Source organism: Pseudophryne corroboree, unplaced genomic scaffold (assembly GCF_028390025.1).
Source record: "Pseudophryne corroboree isolate aPseCor3 unplaced genomic scaffold, aPseCor3.hap2 scaffold_400, whole genome shotgun sequence".
In the NCBI taxonomy this organism is placed as follows: domain Eukaryota; kingdom Metazoa; phylum Chordata; class Amphibia; order Anura; family Myobatrachidae; genus Pseudophryne; species Pseudophryne corroboree.
Window position 1 is genome coordinate 15,367 of NW_026970040.1, and position 17,337 is coordinate 32,703.

Consider the following 17,337-nt stretch of genomic DNA (forward strand, 5'->3'; position numbering starts at 1 on the left):
CTCTGTAAGGCAAGTAAAAGGGTGTGGGCCCTGCAGCACCACCTGTAGTTCGCATTGTGCGTTGGAAGGCACAAAGTAAGCAGACGGGAGGAGAAGTCAGGATAGTACACAAGGGCATCCTTTTCTCTTAGTCCGTAGAGGATGCTGGGGTCACATTAAGAACCATGGGGTATAGACGGGATCCGCAAGAGACATGGGCACTTTAAGACTTTCAAAGGGTGTGAACTGGCTCCTCCCTCTATGCCCCTCCTCCAGACTCCAGTTATAGGAACTGTGCCCAGGGAGACGGACATTTCGAGGAAAGGATTTATTGTTAAACTAAGGTGAGCATCTTACCAGCTCACACCTTAAGCATGCCGCAGAACGTGGCATTCAACAGAACACAAGCCAACGGCATGAACAATTGCAGCAAAAAGCTGACCAGAACCGTAACACAACATGTGTATAACCACAAGTAATAACTGCAGACACAGTATGGACTGGGACGGGTGCCCAGCATCCTCTACGTACTAAGAGAAAAGGATTTACCGGTAGGTATTAAAATCCTATTTTCTCATACGACCTAGAGGATGCTGGGGTCACATTAAGAACCATGGGGTTATACCAAAGCTCTTGAACGGGTGGGAGAGTGCGTACGACTCTGCAGCACCGAATGACCCAACTTGAGGTTATCATCAGCCAAGGTATCAAACTTGTAAAACTTAGCAAAAGTGTTTACTAAATAGCTGCTCGGCAAAGTTGCAATGCCGAGACTCCCCGACCAGCTGCCCAGGATGAACCCACCTTTCTAGTAGAATGGGTCTTCACCTAATTCAGTAACGGCAATCCTGCCGTGGAATGAGCATGCTGAATCTTACCACAGATCCAGCGCATAATGGTCTGCATGGAAGCAGGACACCCAATCATGTTGGGAGCATACAGGACAAACAGAGCCTCTGTTTTCCTAATCTGAACCGTTCTGGTGACATAAATTTTCAAAGTTCTGACCACAGCCAGAGACTTTGACTCAACGAAGGTGTCAGTGGCCAAAGGCACCATGTGGAAAGATGAACCACCTTCGGCAGAAATTGTTGACGTGTCCTCAATTCTGCTCTATCTTCATGAAAGATCAAATAAAGGCTCTTGTGATACTGCATGGTTTGTACTGTTTTCCATGTGCTCCCAGATCTTTCAAGCAAGTAGCATGGTCAAGAAAGTTCTGTTTGAAAAGAAACAAACATTTACTGTCATTGTTATGCAAATGAACTTACATTAAAGCTAACAAGAAAGCACACTCGTTCTGTCTTTAAACTGATAAAAGAAACCCCAATAATATGGGGCATGCAAAAATTGAGATAAAACTCAGTTTTGCTCCTCTCCACGGAAATCTTTAATAAAAGGCGAAATATTTGTTAGTTCTGAAGAGAAACCAGAGCATGACCAAGATTCCACCTGTCGCCTGAGTGCCATGCCAGCAGTTCTCATTCAGCTCAAAGTGAGCACCCAATTTGAATGAAAGAAAGCAGATTTCTCACCAGGCTTCCCCTTGCTATAAACATGGTTTGTACTCTTTTCCATGTGCTCCCAGATCTTTCAAACAATTAGTGTGGTCAAGAAAGTTCTGTTTGAAAAGAAACAAACATTTACTGTCATTTCTATGCAAATGAGCTTACATTAAAGCACACTCGTTCTATCTTTAAACCAATAAAATAAAACCCCAATAAGATGGGGCATGCAAAAATTGAGATAAAACTCAGTTTTGCTCCTCTCCACGGAAATCTTTAGTAAAAGGCGAAAGATTTGTTCGTTCTGAAGAGAAACCACAGCATGACCAAGATTCTACCTGTCGCCTGAGTGCCATGCCAGCAGTCCTCATTCAGCTCAAAGTGAGCACCCAATTTGAAAGAAAGAAAGCAGATTTCTCACCAGGCTTCCCCTTGCTATAAACATGGTTTGTACTCTTTTCCATGTGCTCCCAGATCTTTCAAGCAATTAGTATAGTCAAGAAAGTTCTGTTTGAAAAGAAACAAACATTTACTGTCATTTCTACGCAAATGAGCTTACATTAAAGCACACTCGTTCTATCTTTAAACTGATAAAAGAAACCCCAATAAGACGGGGCATGCAAAAATTGAGATAAAACTCAGTTTTGCTCCTCTCCATGGAAATCTTTAGTAAAAGGCGAAAGATTTGTTCGTTCTGAAGAGAAACCAGAGCATGACCAAGATTCCACCTGTCGCCTGAGTGCCATGCCAGCAGTCCTCATTCAGCTCAAAGTGAGCACCCAATTTGAAAGAAAGAAAGCAGATTTCTCACCAGGCTTCCCCTTGCTATAAGCATGGTTTGTACTCTTTTCCATGTGCTCCCAGATCTTTCAAGCAATTAGTATGGTCAAGAAAGTTCTGCTTGAAAAGAAACAGACATTTATTGTCATTGTTATGCAAATAAACTTACATTAAAGCTAACAAGAAAGCACACTCGTTCTGTCTTTAATCCGATAAAAGAAACCCCAATAATATGGGGCATGCAAAAATTGAGATAAAACTCAGTTTTGCTCCTCTCCACGGAAATCTTTAGTAAAAGGCGAAAGATTTGTTCGTTCTGAAGAGAAACCAGAGCATGACCAAGATTCCACCTGTCGCCTGAGTGCCGTGCCAGCAGTCCTTATTCAGATCAAAGTGAGCGCCCAATTTGAAAGAAAGCAGATTTCTCACCTGTCTTCTCCTTGCTATAAGCATGGTTTGTACTGTATTCCATGTGCTCCCAGATCTTTCAAGCAAGTAGCATGGTCAAGAAAGTTCTGTTTGAAAAGAAACAAACATTTACTGTCATTTCTATGCAAATGAGCTTACATTAAAGCACACTCATTCTATCTTTAAACCGATAAAAGAAACCCCAAAAAGATGGGGCATGCAAAAATTGAGATAAAACTCGGTTTTGCTCCTCTCCACGGAAATCTTTAGTAAAAGGCGAAAGATTTGTTCGTTCTGAAGAGAAACCAGAGCATGACCAAGATGTTTATCTGAAAATATGTGTTCTCCCTGCAGTTGTTGTCCCCAGATGAGAGTTCCCTTGTGCTGCCTCAGTTGAATCTCCTTTACTTGACAGGGGGATGCTCGAGCAGCGACCCTCCCCAGCTCTAGCCCAACTCCTACTTACCTGCCAGGTGAGATACTATGATCATGAAGGTGCTTCTCCCAGGGCAAGGCTCACCCATTGCACTCTGGGTGTGCTGCTTCTGCGATTTCCCCAAATGTGGGAAACTTGACTGCATAATTTGTGTTTCCCCTGGTCGGCTCTCGTATAATTCAGATCTCTTTGTCTCAGGTCTCTCTCCAGCCTAGTTTGCTGTCTGTTTCTACTTCTCTTTTCTTGAGCCGCTCCCTTCTATGCCCTTGCGCACTATCCTGACTTCTCCCGTCTGCTTACTTCGTGCCTTCCAACGCACAATGCAAACTACAGGTAGTGCTGCAGGACCCACACCCTTTTACTTGCCTTACAGAGCGTCTCTGGAGCAGTTACAGTGCCCAGCTGCTGCAAGAAATCAGCTTGAATGCTTCAGGGGCTGGGGAATAGCCAACATGAGCCCCACACCGAAGGAGGGTGGAGGTGTGTAATGCGAACTAGGGGTCATCCAAGCGCCGCAAAAGGCCGCCATGCCCTGCACGCCCCTTGTCTCTTTTCATATGCAGACGAGGGTTGAAGCCAACTTTGACCCACTGTTTGGATGACATCACCATATGCAAATCCATCTGCTGCAGGCCTTCCCCCAGGAATGCTTGCACTAGTTGTTGCATTTGGTTTGTTGTTTGGGGGTGCTTCAGTATTAGGCAGCCTTCTGCCCTCCCATGTTCATCTGAAAATATGTGTTCTCCCTGCAGTTGTTGTCCCCAGATGAGAGTTCCCTTGTGCTGCCTCAGTTGAATCTCCTTTACTTGACAGAGATGTGCCTGAGCAGCGGCCCTCCCCAGCCCTATCCCAAATCATACTTATTTTGCATAGGCGATACCATGGTCATGAAGATTGTTCTCCCAGGGTGAGGTTCATTCATTGCATTCTGGGTATGCTGACCCCTGTGATTTCCCCAAATGTGGGAAACTCGACTGCATTATTTGTGGTAGTGGGGGACTGTGTTTGTGCTTTCCTCTGGTCAGCTCTGGTAAAAATCAGATTTCTTTATCTCAGATCTTCCTCTAGCCTTGTTCTTCTTTCGAGAGTTCCCTTGTGCTGCCTCAGTTGGATCTCTTTCACTTGACAGGGGGGTGCCCGAGCAGCGACCCTCCCCAGCTCTAGCCCAACTCCTACTTACCTGCCAGGTGAGATACTATGATCATGAAGGTGCTTCTCCCAGGGCAAGGCTCACCCATTGCACTCTAGTTGTGCTGCCCCTGTGATTTCCCCAAATGTGGGAAACTTGACTGCATAATTTGTGTTTCCCTTGGTCGGCTCTCGTATAATTCAGATCTCTTTGTCTCAGGTCTCTCTCCAGCCTAGTTTGCTGTCTGTTTCCACTTCTCTTTTCTTGAGCCGCTCCCTTCTATGCCCTTGCGCACTATCCTGACTTCTCCCGTCTGCTTACTTCGTGCCTTCCAACGCACAATGCAAACTACAGGTAGTGCTGCAGGGCCCACACCCTTTTACTTGCCTTACAGAGCAGCTCTGGAGCAGTTACAGTGCCCAGCTGCTGCAAGAAATCAGCTTGAATGCTTCAGGGGCTGGGGCATAGCCAACATGAGCCCCACACCGAAGGAGGGTGGAGGTGTGTAATGCGAACTAGGGGTCATCCAAGCGCCGCAAAAGGCCGCCATGCCCTGCACGCCCCTTTTCTCTTTTCATATGCAGACGAGGGTTGAAGCCAACTTTGACCCACTGCTTGGATGGCATCACCATATGCAAATCCATCTGCTGCAGGCCTTCCCCCAGGAATGCTTGCACTAGTTGCTGCATTTGGTTTGTTGTTTGGGGGTGCTTCAGTATTAGGCAGCCTTCTGCCCTCCCATGTTCATCTGAAAATATGTGTTCTCCCTGCAGTTGTTGTCCCCAGATGAGAGTTCCCTTGTGCTGCCTCAGTTGAATCTCCTTTACTTGACAGAGATGTGCCTGAGCAGCGGCCCTCCCCAGCCCTATCCCAAATCATACTTATTTTGCATAGGAGAGACCATGGTCTTGAAGATTGTTCTCCCAGGGTGAGGTTCATTCATTGCATTCTGGGTATGTGGGAAACTCAACTGCATTATTTGTGGTAGTGGGGGACTGTGTTTGTGCTTTCCTCTGGTCAGCTCTAGTAAAAGTCAGATTTCTTTGTTTCAGTTCTTCCTCTAGCCTTGTTCTTCTTTCGAGAGTTCCCTTGTGCTGCCTCAGTGTGTATGGTTATTAATCAAAAGGTTGGTGGTTCAATCCCACTAAGGGACGTAATTGACCTTGTTATCAGATTTTGGTGATATTTAAGTAGACAAGTCAAAATTTCAAACCCCCTGTTATGGTGTAGGGTACCTGGCCTTCTCTGATGTAATCAGAGTTAGATTTGATTCAGTGATTTTATAAAAACAGCTAGGAAGCACAATTTAGCAGTGGGTTGCAGAGAAAAAGAAATATGCTGGCAAAAAAATCCAATTGAGTGATTAAACAGCTCTTCATTTTCTGGCTTTATTTTTATGCTAACAAATTTGTTCTCTGAAAAGTGTCCACAAAGCCAAGTCTCTGATTAACACCTTTGTAGGGATGGTTTTTCACCTATTACTAAATTAAACTTGCTTCATTGGAAAGGCAGCAAGATGCATCCTCATTTCAATGTCTACTGAAATAATACAGGTTGACACCAGGAAACATTAACGCCACTGCATCCTTGCTGCTTTCGCATGTGGAAGTCTGTTTAATGTGAAAACAAGGTGATATCTAATTAGCACACAGGTAAGGAATTAAGAAAATCTTTATTTAAGGGTGAAGGTGTTTCTCACAAAATCGTTGCCCCAATGCATCATTGAAATTCAAGCTGGAAAGATGATTTTAATATATCACTTGTACATTTTGTATTGCTCTTCTGGTGACAATGTAGTTTGTTTTTGTCAATTACCATTTTAATAATAGGGTAAAGAAAATTAAGTGGATTTTTGAAAGAAAACAATACTGTCAATATACTATTAAAACAAATTAAAATGGTAAAAGTTAGTGTACTTTAAGTAAAAATAAAAGAGCAAAAATATCAATCCCAGTTTTGGATTACTTTAATTAACAAAAAAAATGCATATAGCAGAGGATAGTTTCAATCTGCCTACCTCTGGGTTATGGGCCCAGCATTTTTCCATTGCAGTACTCTGCTGCACATGTAAGTGCAAGAGATCCTGAAGCACTCACTCATCATGGGAAAGTACCAATGTGTTTCTTCGTTGGTTGATGGAAGAAACATCTTACAAAAACTCTCCAGATTATTGACTTTTTAAAGTTTTTCTAGGAAACGTTCTAGATGAATGCTTATTAGCCTTTGTCAGTACGTACGTTTGTAAAGTGTCTCTGTGGCGCAATCTGTTAGTGTGTTTGGTTATTAATCAAAGGGTTGGTGGTTCAACCCCACCCAGGGATGTAATTGACCTTGTTATCAGATTTTGGTGATCTTTAAGTAGACAAGTCAAAATTTCAAACCCCCTTCTTATGGTGTAGGGTACCTGGCCTACTCTGATGTAATCAGAGTTAGATTTGAATCAGTGATTTTATAAAAAAAAACTGCTAGGAAGCACAATTTAGCAGTGGGTTGCAGAGAAAAAGAAATATGCTGGCAGAAAAATCCAATTGAGTGATTAAACAGCTCTTCATTTTCTGGCTTTATTTTTATGCTAACAAATTTGTTCTCTGAAAAGTGTCCACAAAGCTAAGTCTCTGATTAACACCTTTGTAGGGATGGTTTTTCACCTATTACTAAATTAAACTTGCTTCATTGGAAAGGCAGCAAGATGCATCCTCATTTCAATGTCTACTGAAATAATACAGGTTGACACCAGGAAACATTAACGCCACTGCATCCTTGCTGCTTTCGCATGTGGAAGTCTGTTTAATGTGAAAACAAGGTGATATCTAATTAGCACACAGGTAAGGAATTAAGAAAATCTTTATTTAAGGGTGAAGATGTTTCTCACAAAATCGTTGCCCCAATGCATCATTGAAATTCAAGCTGGAAAGATGATTTTAATATATCACTTGTACATTTTGTATTGCTCTTCTGGTGACAATGTAGTTTGTTTTTGTCAATTACCATTTTAATAATCGGGTAAAGAAAATTAATTGGATTTTTGAAAGAAAACAATACTGTCAATATACTATTAAAACAAATTAAAATGGTAAAAGTTATTGTACTTTAAGTAAAAATAAAAGAGCAAAAATATCAATCCCAGTTTTGGATTACTTTAATTAACAAAAAAAAAATGCATATAGCAGAGGATAGTTTCAATCTGCCTACCTCTGGGTTATGGACCCAGCATGCTTCCATTACAGTACTCTGCTGCACATGTAAGTGCAAGAGGTCCTGAAGCACTCACTTATCATGGGAAAGTACCAATGTGTTTCTTCATTGGTTGATGGAAGAAACATCTTACAAAAACTCTCCACATTATTGACTTTTTAAAATGTTTCTAGGAAACGTTCTAGATGAATGCTTATTAGCCTTTGTCAGTATGTACTTTTGCAAAGTGTCGCTGTGGCGCAATCAGTTAGTGTGTATGGTTATTAACCAAAAGGTTGGTGGTTCAATCCCACCCAGGGACGTAATTGACCTTGTTATCAGATTTTGGTGATCTTTAAGTAGACAAGTCAAAATTTCAAACCCCCTGTTATGGTGTAGGGTACCTGGCCATCTCTGATGTAATCAGAGTTAGATTTGATTCAGTGATTTTATAAAAACAGCTAGGAAGCACAATTTAGCAGTGGGTTGCAGAGAAAAAGAAATATGCTGGCAAAAAAATCCAATTGAGTGATTAAACAGCTCTTCATTTTCTGGCTTTATTTTTATGCTAACAAATTTGTTCTCTGAAAAGTGTCCACAAAGCCAAGTCTCTGATTAACACCTTTGTAGGGATGGTTTTTCACCTATTACTAAATTAAACTTGCTTCATTGGAAAGGCAGCAAGATGCATCCTCATTTCAATGTCTACTGAAATAATACAGGTTGACACCAGGAAACATTAACGCCACTGCATCCTTGCTGCTTTCGCATGTGGAAGTCTGTTTAATGTGAAAACAAGGTGATATCTAATTAGCACACAGGTAAGGAATTAAGAAAATCTTTATTTAAGGGTGAAGGTGTTTCTCACAAAATCGTTGCCCCAATGCATCATTGAAATTCAAGCTGGAAAGATGATTTTAATATATCACTTGTACATTTTGTATTGCTCTTCTGGTGACAATGTAGTTTGTTTTTGTCAATTACCATTTTAATAATAGGGTAAAGAAAATTAAGTGGATTTTTGAAAGAAAACAATACTGTCAATATACTATTAAAACAAATTAAAATGGTAAAAGTTATTGTACTTTAAGTAAAAATAAAAGAGCAAAAATATCAATCCCAGTTTTGGATTACTTTAATTAACAAAAAAAAATGCATATAGCAGAGGATAGTTTCAATCTGCCTACCTCTGGGTTATGGGCCCAGCATTTTTCCATTGCAGTACTCTGTTGCACATGTAAGTGCAAGAGATCCTGAAGCACTCACTCATCATGGGAAAGTACCAATGTGTTTCTTCGTTGGTTGATGGAAGAAACATCTTACAAAAACTCTCCAGATTATTGACTTTTTAAAGTTTTTCTAGGAAACGTTCTAGATGAATGCTTATTAGCCTTTGTCAGTATGTACGTTTGTAAAGTGTCTCTGTGGCGCAATCTGTTAGTGTGTTTGGTTATTAATCAAAGGGTTGGTGGTTCAATCCCACCCAGGGATGTAATTGACCTTGTTATCAGATTTTGGTGATCTTTAAGTAGACAAGTCAAAATTTCAAACCCCCTTCTTATGGTGTAGGGTACCTGGCCTACTCTGATGTAATCAGAGTTAGATTTTAATCAGTGATTTTATAAAAAAAACAGCTAGGAAGCACAATTTAGCAGTGGGTTGCAGAGAAAAAGAAATATGCTGGCAGAAAAATCCAATTGAGTGATTAAACAGCTCTTCATTTTCTGGCTTTATTTTTATGCTAACGAATTTGTTCTCTGAAAAGTGTCCACAAAGCCAAGTATCTGATTAACATATTTGTAGGGATGGTTTTTCACCTATTACTAAATTAAACTTGCTTCATTGGAAAGGCAGCAAGATGCATCCTCATTTCAATATCTACTGAAATAATACAGGTTGACACCCGGAAACATTAACGCCACTGCATCCTTGCTGCTTTCTCATGTGGAAGTCTGTTTAATGTGAAAACAAGGTGATATCTAATTAGCACACAGGTAAGGAATTAAGAAAATCTTTATTTAAGGGTGAAGATGTTTCTCACAAAATCGTTGCCCCAATGCATCATTGAAATTCAAGCTGGAAAGATGATTTTAATATATCACTTGTACATTTTGTATTGCTCTTCTGGTGACACTGTAGTTTGTTTTTGTCAATTACCATTTTAATAATCGGGTAAAGAAAATTAATTGGATTTTTGAAAGAAAACAATACTGTCAATATACTATTAAAACAAATTAAAATGGTAAAAGTTATTGTACTTTAAGTAAAAAAAAAAGCTAAAATATCAATCCCAGTTTTGGATTATTTTAATGAACAAAAAAAAAATGCATATAGCAAAGGATAGTTTCAATCTGCCTACCTCTGGGTTATGGGCCCAGCATGCTTCCATTGCAGTACTCTGCTGCACATGTAAGTGCAAGAGATCCTGAAGCACTCACTCATCATGCGAAAGTAACAATGTGTTTCTTCATTGGTTGCTGGAAGAAACATCTTACAAAAACTCTCCAGATTATTGACTTTTTAAAGTTTTTCTAGGAAACGTTCTAGATGAATGCTTATTAGTCTTTGTCAGTATGTACTTTTCGCAAAGTGTCTCTGTGGCGCGATCGGTTAGTGTGTTCAGCTATTAATCAAAAGGTTGGTGGTTCAATCCCATCCAGGGACGTAATTGACCTTGTGATCAGATTTTGGTAATATTTAAGTAGACAAGTCAAAATTGCAAACCCCCTCTTATGGTGTAGGGTACCTGGCCTTCTCTGATGTAATCAGAGTTAGATTTGATTAAGTGATTTTATAAAAAAAACAGCTAGGAAGCACAATTTAGCAGTGGGTTGCAGAGAAAAAGAAAAATGCTGGCAGAAAAATCCAATTGAGTGATTAAACAGCTCTTCATTTTCTGGCTTTATTTTTATGATAACAAATTTGTTCTCTGAAAAGTGTCCACAAAGCCAAGTATCTGATTAACATCTTTGTAGGGATGGTTTTTCACCTGTTACTAAATTAAACTTGCTTCATTGGAAAGGCAGCAAGATGCATCCTCATTTCAATATCTACGGAAATAATACAGGTTGACACCAGGAAACATTAACGCCACTGCATCTTTGCTGTTTTCTCATGTGGAAGTCTGTTTAATGTGAAAACAAGGTGATATCTAATTAGCACACAGGTAAGGAATTAAGAACATCTTTATTTAAGGGTGAAGATGTTTCTCACAAAATCGTTGCCCCAATGCATCATTGAAATTCAAGCTGGAAAGATGATTTTAATATATCACTTGTACATTTTGTATTGCTCTTCTGGTGACAATGTAGTTTGTTTTTGTCAATTACCATTTTAATAATCGGGTAAAGAAAATTAATAGGATTTTTGAAAGAAAACAATACTATTAAAACAAATTAAAATGGTAAAAGTTATTGTACTTTAAGTAAAAATAAAAGAGCAAAAATATCAATCCCAGTTTTGGATTACTTTAATTAACAAAAAAAATGCATATAGCAGAGGATAGTTTCAATCTGCCTACCTCTGGGTTATGGACCCAGCATGCTTCCATTACAGTACTCTGCTGCACATGTAAGTGCAAGAGATCCTGAAGCACTCACTCATCATGGGAAAGTACCAATGTGTTTCTTCATTGGTTGATGGAAGAAACATCTTACAAAAACTCTCCACATTATTGACTTTTTAAAATGTTTCTAGGAATCATTCTAGATGAATGCTTATTAGCCTTTGTCAGTAAGTACTTTTGCAAAGTGTCGCTGTGGCGCAATCAGTTAGTGTGTAAGGCTATTAACCAAAAGGTTGGTGGTTCAATCCCACCCAGGGACTTAATTGACATTGTTATCAGATTTTGGTGATCTTTAAGTAGACAAGTCAAAATTTCAAACCCACTGTTATGGTGTAGGGTACCTGGCCTTCTCTGATGTTTAGATTTGATTCAGTGATTTTATAAAAACAGCTAGGAAGCACAATTTAGCAGTGGGTTGCAGAGAAAAAGAAATATGCTGGCAGAAAAATCCAATTGAGTGATTAAACAGCTCTTCATTTTCTGGCTTTATTTTTATACTAACAAATTTGTTCTCTGAAAAGTGTCCACAAAGCCAAGTCTCTGATTAACACCTTTGTAGGGATGGTTTTTCACCTATTACTAAATTAAACTTGCTTCATTGGAAAGGCAGCAAGATGCATCCTCATTTCAATGTCTACTGAAATAATACAGGTTGACACCAGGAAACATTAACGCCACTGCATCCTTGCTGCTTTCGCATGTGGAAGTCTGTTTAATGTGAAAACAAGGTGATATCTAATTAGCACACAGGTAAGGAATTAAGAAAATCTTTATTTAAGGGTGAAGATGTTTCTCACAAAATCGTTGCCCCAATGCATCATTGAAATTCAAGCTGGAAAGATGATTTTAATATATCACTTGTACATTTTGTATTGCTCTTCTGGTGACAATGTAGTTTGTTTTTGTCAATTACCATTTTAATAATCGGGTAAAGAAAATTAATTGGATTTTTGAAAGAAAACAATACTGTCAATATACTATTAAAACAAATTAAAATGGTAAAAGTTATTGTACTTTAAGTAAAAATAAAAGAGCAAAAATATCAATCCCAGTTTTGGATTACTTTAATTAACAACAAAAAAATGCATATAGCAGAGGATAGTTTCAATCTGCCTACCTCTGGGTTATGGACCCAGCATGCTTCCATTACAGTACTCTGTTGCACATGTAAGTGCAAGAGGTCCTGAAGCACTCACTTATCATGGGAAAGTACCAATGTGTTTCTTCATTGGTTGATGGAAGAAACATCTTACAAAAACTCTCCACATTATTGACTTTTTAAAATGTTTCTAGGAATCGTTCTAGATGAATGCTTATTAGCCTTTGTCAGTATGTTCTTTTGCAAAGTGTTGTTTTGGCGCAATCAGTTAGTGTGTAAGGCTATTAACCAAAAGGTTGGTGGTTCAATCCCACCCAGGGACTTAATTGACCTTGTTATCAGATTTTGGTGATCTTTAAGTAGACAAGTCAAAATTTCAAACCCCCTGTTATGGTGTAGGGTACCTGGCCTTCTCTAATGTAATCAGAGTTAGATTTGATTCAGTGATTTTATAAAAACAGCTAGGAAGAACAATTTAGCAGTGGGTTGCAGAGAAAAAGAAATATGCTGGCAGAAAAATCCAATTGAGTGATTAAACAGCTCTTCATTTTCTGGCTTTATTTTTATACTAACAAATTTGTTCTCTGAAAAGTGTCCACAAAGACAAGTCTCTGATTAACACCTTTGTAGGGATGGTTTTTCACCTATTACTAAATTAAACTTGCTTCATTGGAAAGGCAGCAAGATGCATCTTCATTTCAATGTCTACTGAAATAATACAGGTTGACACCAGGAAACATTAACGCCACTGCATCCTTGCTGCTTTCGCATGTGGAAGTCTGTTTAATGTGAAAACAAGGTGATATCTAATTAGCACACAGGTAAGGAATTAAGAAAATCTTTATTTAAGGGTGAAGATGTTTCTCACAAAATCGTTGCCCCAATGCATCATTGAAATTCAAGCTGGAAAGATGATTTTAATATATCACTTGTACATTTTGTATTGCTCTTCTGGTGACAATGTAGTTTGTTTTTGTCAATTACCATTTTAATAATCGGGTAAAGAAAATTAAGTGGATTTTTGAAAGAAAACAATACTGTCAATATACTATTAAAACAAATTAAAATGGTAAAAGTTATTGTACTTTAAGTAAAAATAAAAGAGCAAAAATATCAATCCCAGTTTTGGATTACTTTAATTAACAAAAAAAAATGCATATAGCAGAGGATAGTTTCAATTTGCCTACCTCTGGGTTATGGACCCAGCATGCTTCCATTACAGTACTCTGCTGCACATGTAAGTGCAAGAGGTCCTGAAGCACTCACTTATCATGGGAAAGTACCAATGTGTTTCTTCATTGGTTGATGGAAGAAACATCTTACAAAAACTCTCCACATTATTGACTTTTTAAAATGTTTCTAGGAATCGTTCTAGATGAATGCTTATTAGCCTTTGTCAGTATCTACTTTTGCTAAGTGTAGCTGTGGCGCAATCAGTTAGTGTGTAAGGCTATTAACCAAAAGGTTGGTTGTTCAATCCCACCCAGGGATTTAATTGACCTTGTTATCAGATTTTGGTGATCTTTAAGTAGACAAGTCAAAATTTCAAACCCCCTGTTATGGTGTAGGGTACCTGGCCTTCTCTGATGTAATCAGAGTTAGATTTGATTCAGTGATTTTATAAAAACAGCTAGGAAGCACAATTTGGCAGTGGGTTGCAGAGAAAAAGAAATATGCTGGCACAAAAATCCAATTGAGTGTTTAAACAGCTCTTCATTTTCTGGCTTTATTTTTATGCTAACTAATTTGTTCTCTGAAAAGTGTCCACAAAGCCAAGTATCTGATTAACATATTTGTAGGGATGGTTTTTCACCTATTACTAAATTAAACTTGCTTCATTGGAAAGGCAGCAAGATGTATCCTCATTTCAATATCTACTGAAATAATACAGGTTGACACCAGGAAACATTAACGCCACTGCATCCTTGCTGCTTTCTCATGTGGAAGTCTGTTTAATGTGAAAACAAGGTGATATCTAATTAGCACACAGGTAAGGAATTAAGAAAATCTTTATTTAAGGGTGAAGATGTTTCTCACAAAATCGTTGCCCCAATGCATCATTGAAATTCAAGCTGGAAAGATGATTTTAATATATCACTTGTACATTTTGTATTGCTCTTATGGTGACAATGTAGTTTGTTTTTGTCAATTACCATTTTAATAATAGGGTAAAGAAAATTAAGTGGATTTTTGAAAGAAAACAATACTGTCAATATACTATTAAAACAAATTAAAATGGTAAAAGTTATTGTACTTTAAGTAAAAATAAAAGAGCAAAAATATCAATCCCAGTTTTGGATTACTTTAATTAACAAAAAAAATGCATATAGCAGAGGATAGTTTCAATCTGCCTACCTCTGGGTTATGGGCCCAGCATTTTTCCATTGCAGTACTCTGCTGCACATGTAAGTGCAAGAGATCCTGAAGCACTCACTCATCATGGGAAAGTACCAATGTGTTTCTTCGTTGGTTGATGGAAGAAACATCTTACAAAAACTCTCCAGATTATTGACTTTTTAAAGTTTTTCTAGGAAACGCTCTAGATGAATGCTTATTAGCCTTTGTCAGTATGTACGTTTGTAAAGTGTCTCTGTGGCGCAATCTGTTAGTGTGTTCAGCTATTTATCAAAAGGTTGGTGGTTCAATCCCACCCAGGGACGTAATTGACCTTGTGATCACATTTTGGTGATATTTAAGTAGACAAGTCAAAATTGCAAACCCCCTCTTATGGTATAGGGTACCTGGCCTTCTCTGATGTAATCAGAGTTAGATTTGATTAAGTGATTTTATAAAAAAACAGCTAGGAAGCACAATTTAGCAGTGGGTTGCAGAGAAAAAGAAAAATGCTGGCAGAAAAATCCAATTGAGTGATTAAACAGCTCTTCATTTTCTGGCTTTATTTTTATGATTACAAATTTGTTCTCTGAAAAGTGTCCACAAAGCCAAGTATCTGATTAACATCTTTGTAGGGATGGTTTTTCACCTATTACTAAATTAAACTTGCTTCATTGGAAAGGCAGCAAGATGCATCCTCATTTCAATATCTACGGAAATAATACAGGTTGACACCAGGAAACATTAACGCCACTGCATCTTTGCTGTTTTCTCATGTGGAAGTCTGTTTAATGTGAAAACAAGGTGATATCTAATTAGCACACAGGTAAGGAATTAAGAAAATCTTTATTTAAGGGTGAAGATGTTTCTCACAAAATCGTTGCCCCAATGCATCATTGAAATTCAAGCTGGAAAGATGATTTTAATATATCACTTGTACATTTTGTATTGCTCTTCTGGTGACAATGTAGTTTGTTTTTGTCAATTACCATTTTAATAATCGGGTAAAGAAAATTAATTGGATTTTTGAAAGAAAACAATACTGTCAATATACTATTAAAACAAATTAAAATGGTAAAAGTTATTGTACTTTAAGTAAAAATAAAAGAGCAAAAATATCAATCCCAGTTTTGGATTACTTTAATTAACAAAAAAAAATGCATATAGCAGAGGATAGTTTCAATATGCCTACCTCTGGGTTATGGACCCAGCATGCTTCCATTACAGTACTCTGCTGCACATGTAAGTGCAAAAGATCCTGAAGCACTCACTCATCATGGGAAAGTACCAATGTGTTTCTTCATTGGTTGATGGAAGAAACATCTTACAAAAACTCTCCACATTATTGACTTTTTAAAATGTTTCTAGGAATCGTTCTAGATGAATGCTTATTAGCCTTTGTCAGTATGTACTTTTGCAAAGTGTCGCTGTGGTGCAATCAGGTAGTGTGTAAGGCTATTAACCAAAAGGTTGGTGGTTCAATCCCACCCAGGGACTTAATTGACCTTGTTATCAGATTTTGGTGATCTTTAAGTAGACAAGTCAAAATTTCAAACCCCCTGTTATGGTGTAGGGTACCTGGCCTTCTCTGATGTAATCAGAGTTAGATTTGATTCAGTGATTTTATAAAAACAGCTAGGAAGCACAATTTAGCAGTGGGTTGCAGAGAAAAAGAAATATGCTGGCAGAAAAATCCAATTGAGTGATTAAACAGCTCTTCATTTTCTGGCTTTATTTTTATGCTAACAAATTTGTGCTCTGAAAAGTGTCCACAAAGCCAAGTATCTGATTAACACCTTTGTAGGGATGGTTTTTCACCTATTATTAAATTAAACTTGCTTCATTGGAAAGACAGCAAGTGATGTCATCCAAGCATTGGGTCAAAGTTGGCTTCAAACCTCGTCTGCTTATGAAAAGAGAAAAGGGGTATGCAGGGCATGGCGGCCTTTTGCGGTGCTTGGATGACCCCTAGTTCGCATTAAATAATGTAGTCGAGTTTCCCACATTTGGGGAAATCACAGAGGTCAGCATACCCAGAATGCAATGAATGAACCGCACCCTGGGAGAACAGTCTTCATGACCATGGTATCTCCTATGCAAAATAAGTATGATTTGGGATAGGGCTGGGGAGGGCCGCTGCTCAGGCACATCTCTGTCAAGTAAAGGAGATTCAACTGAGGCAGCACAAGGGAACTCTCATCTGGGGACAACAACTGCAGGGAGAACACATATTTTCAGATGAACATGGGAGGGCAGAAGGCTGCCTAATACTGAAGCACCCCCAAACAACAAACCAAATGCAACAACTAGTGCAAGCATTCCTGGGGGAAGGCCTGCAGCAGATGGATTTGCATATGGCGATGTCATCCAAGCAGTGGGTCAAAGTTGGCTTCAACCCTCGTCTGCATATGAAAAGAGAAAAGGGGTGTGCAGGGCATGGCGGCCTTTTGCGGCACTTGGATGACCCCTAGTTCGCATTAAACACCTCCACCCTCCGTCGGTGTGGGGCTCATGTTGGCTATGCCCCAGCCCCTGAAGGATTCAAGCTGATTTCTTGCAGCAGCTGGGCACTGTAACAGCTCCAGAGCTGCTCTGTAAGGCAAGTAAAAGGGTGTGGGCCCTGCAGCAATACCTGTAGTTCGCATTGTGCGAGACCCCTAGTTCGCATTAAACACCCCCACCCTCCTTCGGTGTGGGGCTCATGTTGGCCATGCCCCAGCCCCTGAAGCATTCACGCTGATTTCTTGCAGCAGCTGGGCACTGTAACAGCTCAAGAGCTGCTCTGTAAGGCAAGTAAAAGGGTGTGGGCCCTGCAGCACTACCTGTAGTTTGCATTGTGCATTGGAAGGCACAAAGTAAGCAGACGGGAGGAGAAGTCAGGATAGTGCACAAGGGTATAGACGGGAGGGGCTCAAGAAAAAAGAAGTG

The 17,337-nt window shown here is 39.1% G+C and overlaps 8 non-coding genes and 2 pseudogenes across 8 annotated transcripts; 4 read left to right on the plus strand and 6 right to left on the minus strand.

Moving 5' to 3' along the window:
• Positions 1-1,301: 1,301 nt before the first annotated feature.
• Positions 1,302-1,417, minus strand: LOC135023859 (U5 spliceosomal RNA). The gene has a single exon (XR_010220752.1). It is a non-coding gene; the product is annotated as a U5 spliceosomal RNA (small nuclear RNA).
• Positions 1,418-1,692: 275 nt separating this feature from the next.
• LOC135023844 (U5 spliceosomal RNA) lies at positions 1,693-1,808 on the minus strand. Its single transcript, XR_010220738.1, has one exon. It is a non-coding gene; the product is annotated as a U5 spliceosomal RNA (small nuclear RNA).
• Positions 1,809-2,082: 274 nt separating this feature from the next.
• Positions 2,083-2,198, minus strand: LOC135023849 (U5 spliceosomal RNA). The gene has a single exon (XR_010220743.1). It is a non-coding gene; the product is annotated as a U5 spliceosomal RNA (small nuclear RNA).
• Positions 2,199-2,484: 286 nt separating this feature from the next.
• Positions 2,485-2,600, minus strand: LOC135023818 (U5 spliceosomal RNA). Its single transcript, XR_010220714.1, has one exon. It is a non-coding gene; the product is annotated as a U5 spliceosomal RNA (small nuclear RNA).
• Positions 2,601-2,870: 270 nt separating this feature from the next.
• LOC135023829 (U5 spliceosomal RNA) lies at positions 2,871-2,986 on the minus strand. Its single transcript, XR_010220723.1, has one exon. It is a non-coding gene; the product is annotated as a U5 spliceosomal RNA (small nuclear RNA).
• Positions 2,987-3,130: 144 nt separating this feature from the next.
• Positions 3,131-3,293, plus strand: LOC135023715 (U1 spliceosomal RNA). Its single transcript, XR_010220642.1, has one exon. It is a non-coding gene; the product is annotated as a U1 spliceosomal RNA (small nuclear RNA).
• A 671-nt stretch (positions 3,294-3,964) lies between these two features.
• Positions 3,965-4,128, plus strand: LOC135023511 (U1 spliceosomal RNA). The gene has a single exon (XR_010220455.1). It is a non-coding gene; the product is annotated as a U1 spliceosomal RNA (small nuclear RNA).
• A 152-nt stretch (positions 4,129-4,280) lies between these two features.
• LOC135023803 (U1 spliceosomal RNA) lies at positions 4,281-4,443 on the plus strand. Its single transcript, XR_010220705.1, has one exon. It is a non-coding gene; the product is annotated as a U1 spliceosomal RNA (small nuclear RNA).
• A 671-nt stretch (positions 4,444-5,114) lies between these two features.
• LOC135023812 (U1 spliceosomal RNA) lies at positions 5,115-5,253 on the plus strand (annotated as a pseudogene).
• An 11,086-nt stretch (positions 5,254-16,339) lies between these two features.
• Positions 16,340-16,518, minus strand: LOC135023811 (U1 spliceosomal RNA; annotated as a pseudogene).
• Positions 16,519-17,337: the final 819 nt, after the last annotated feature.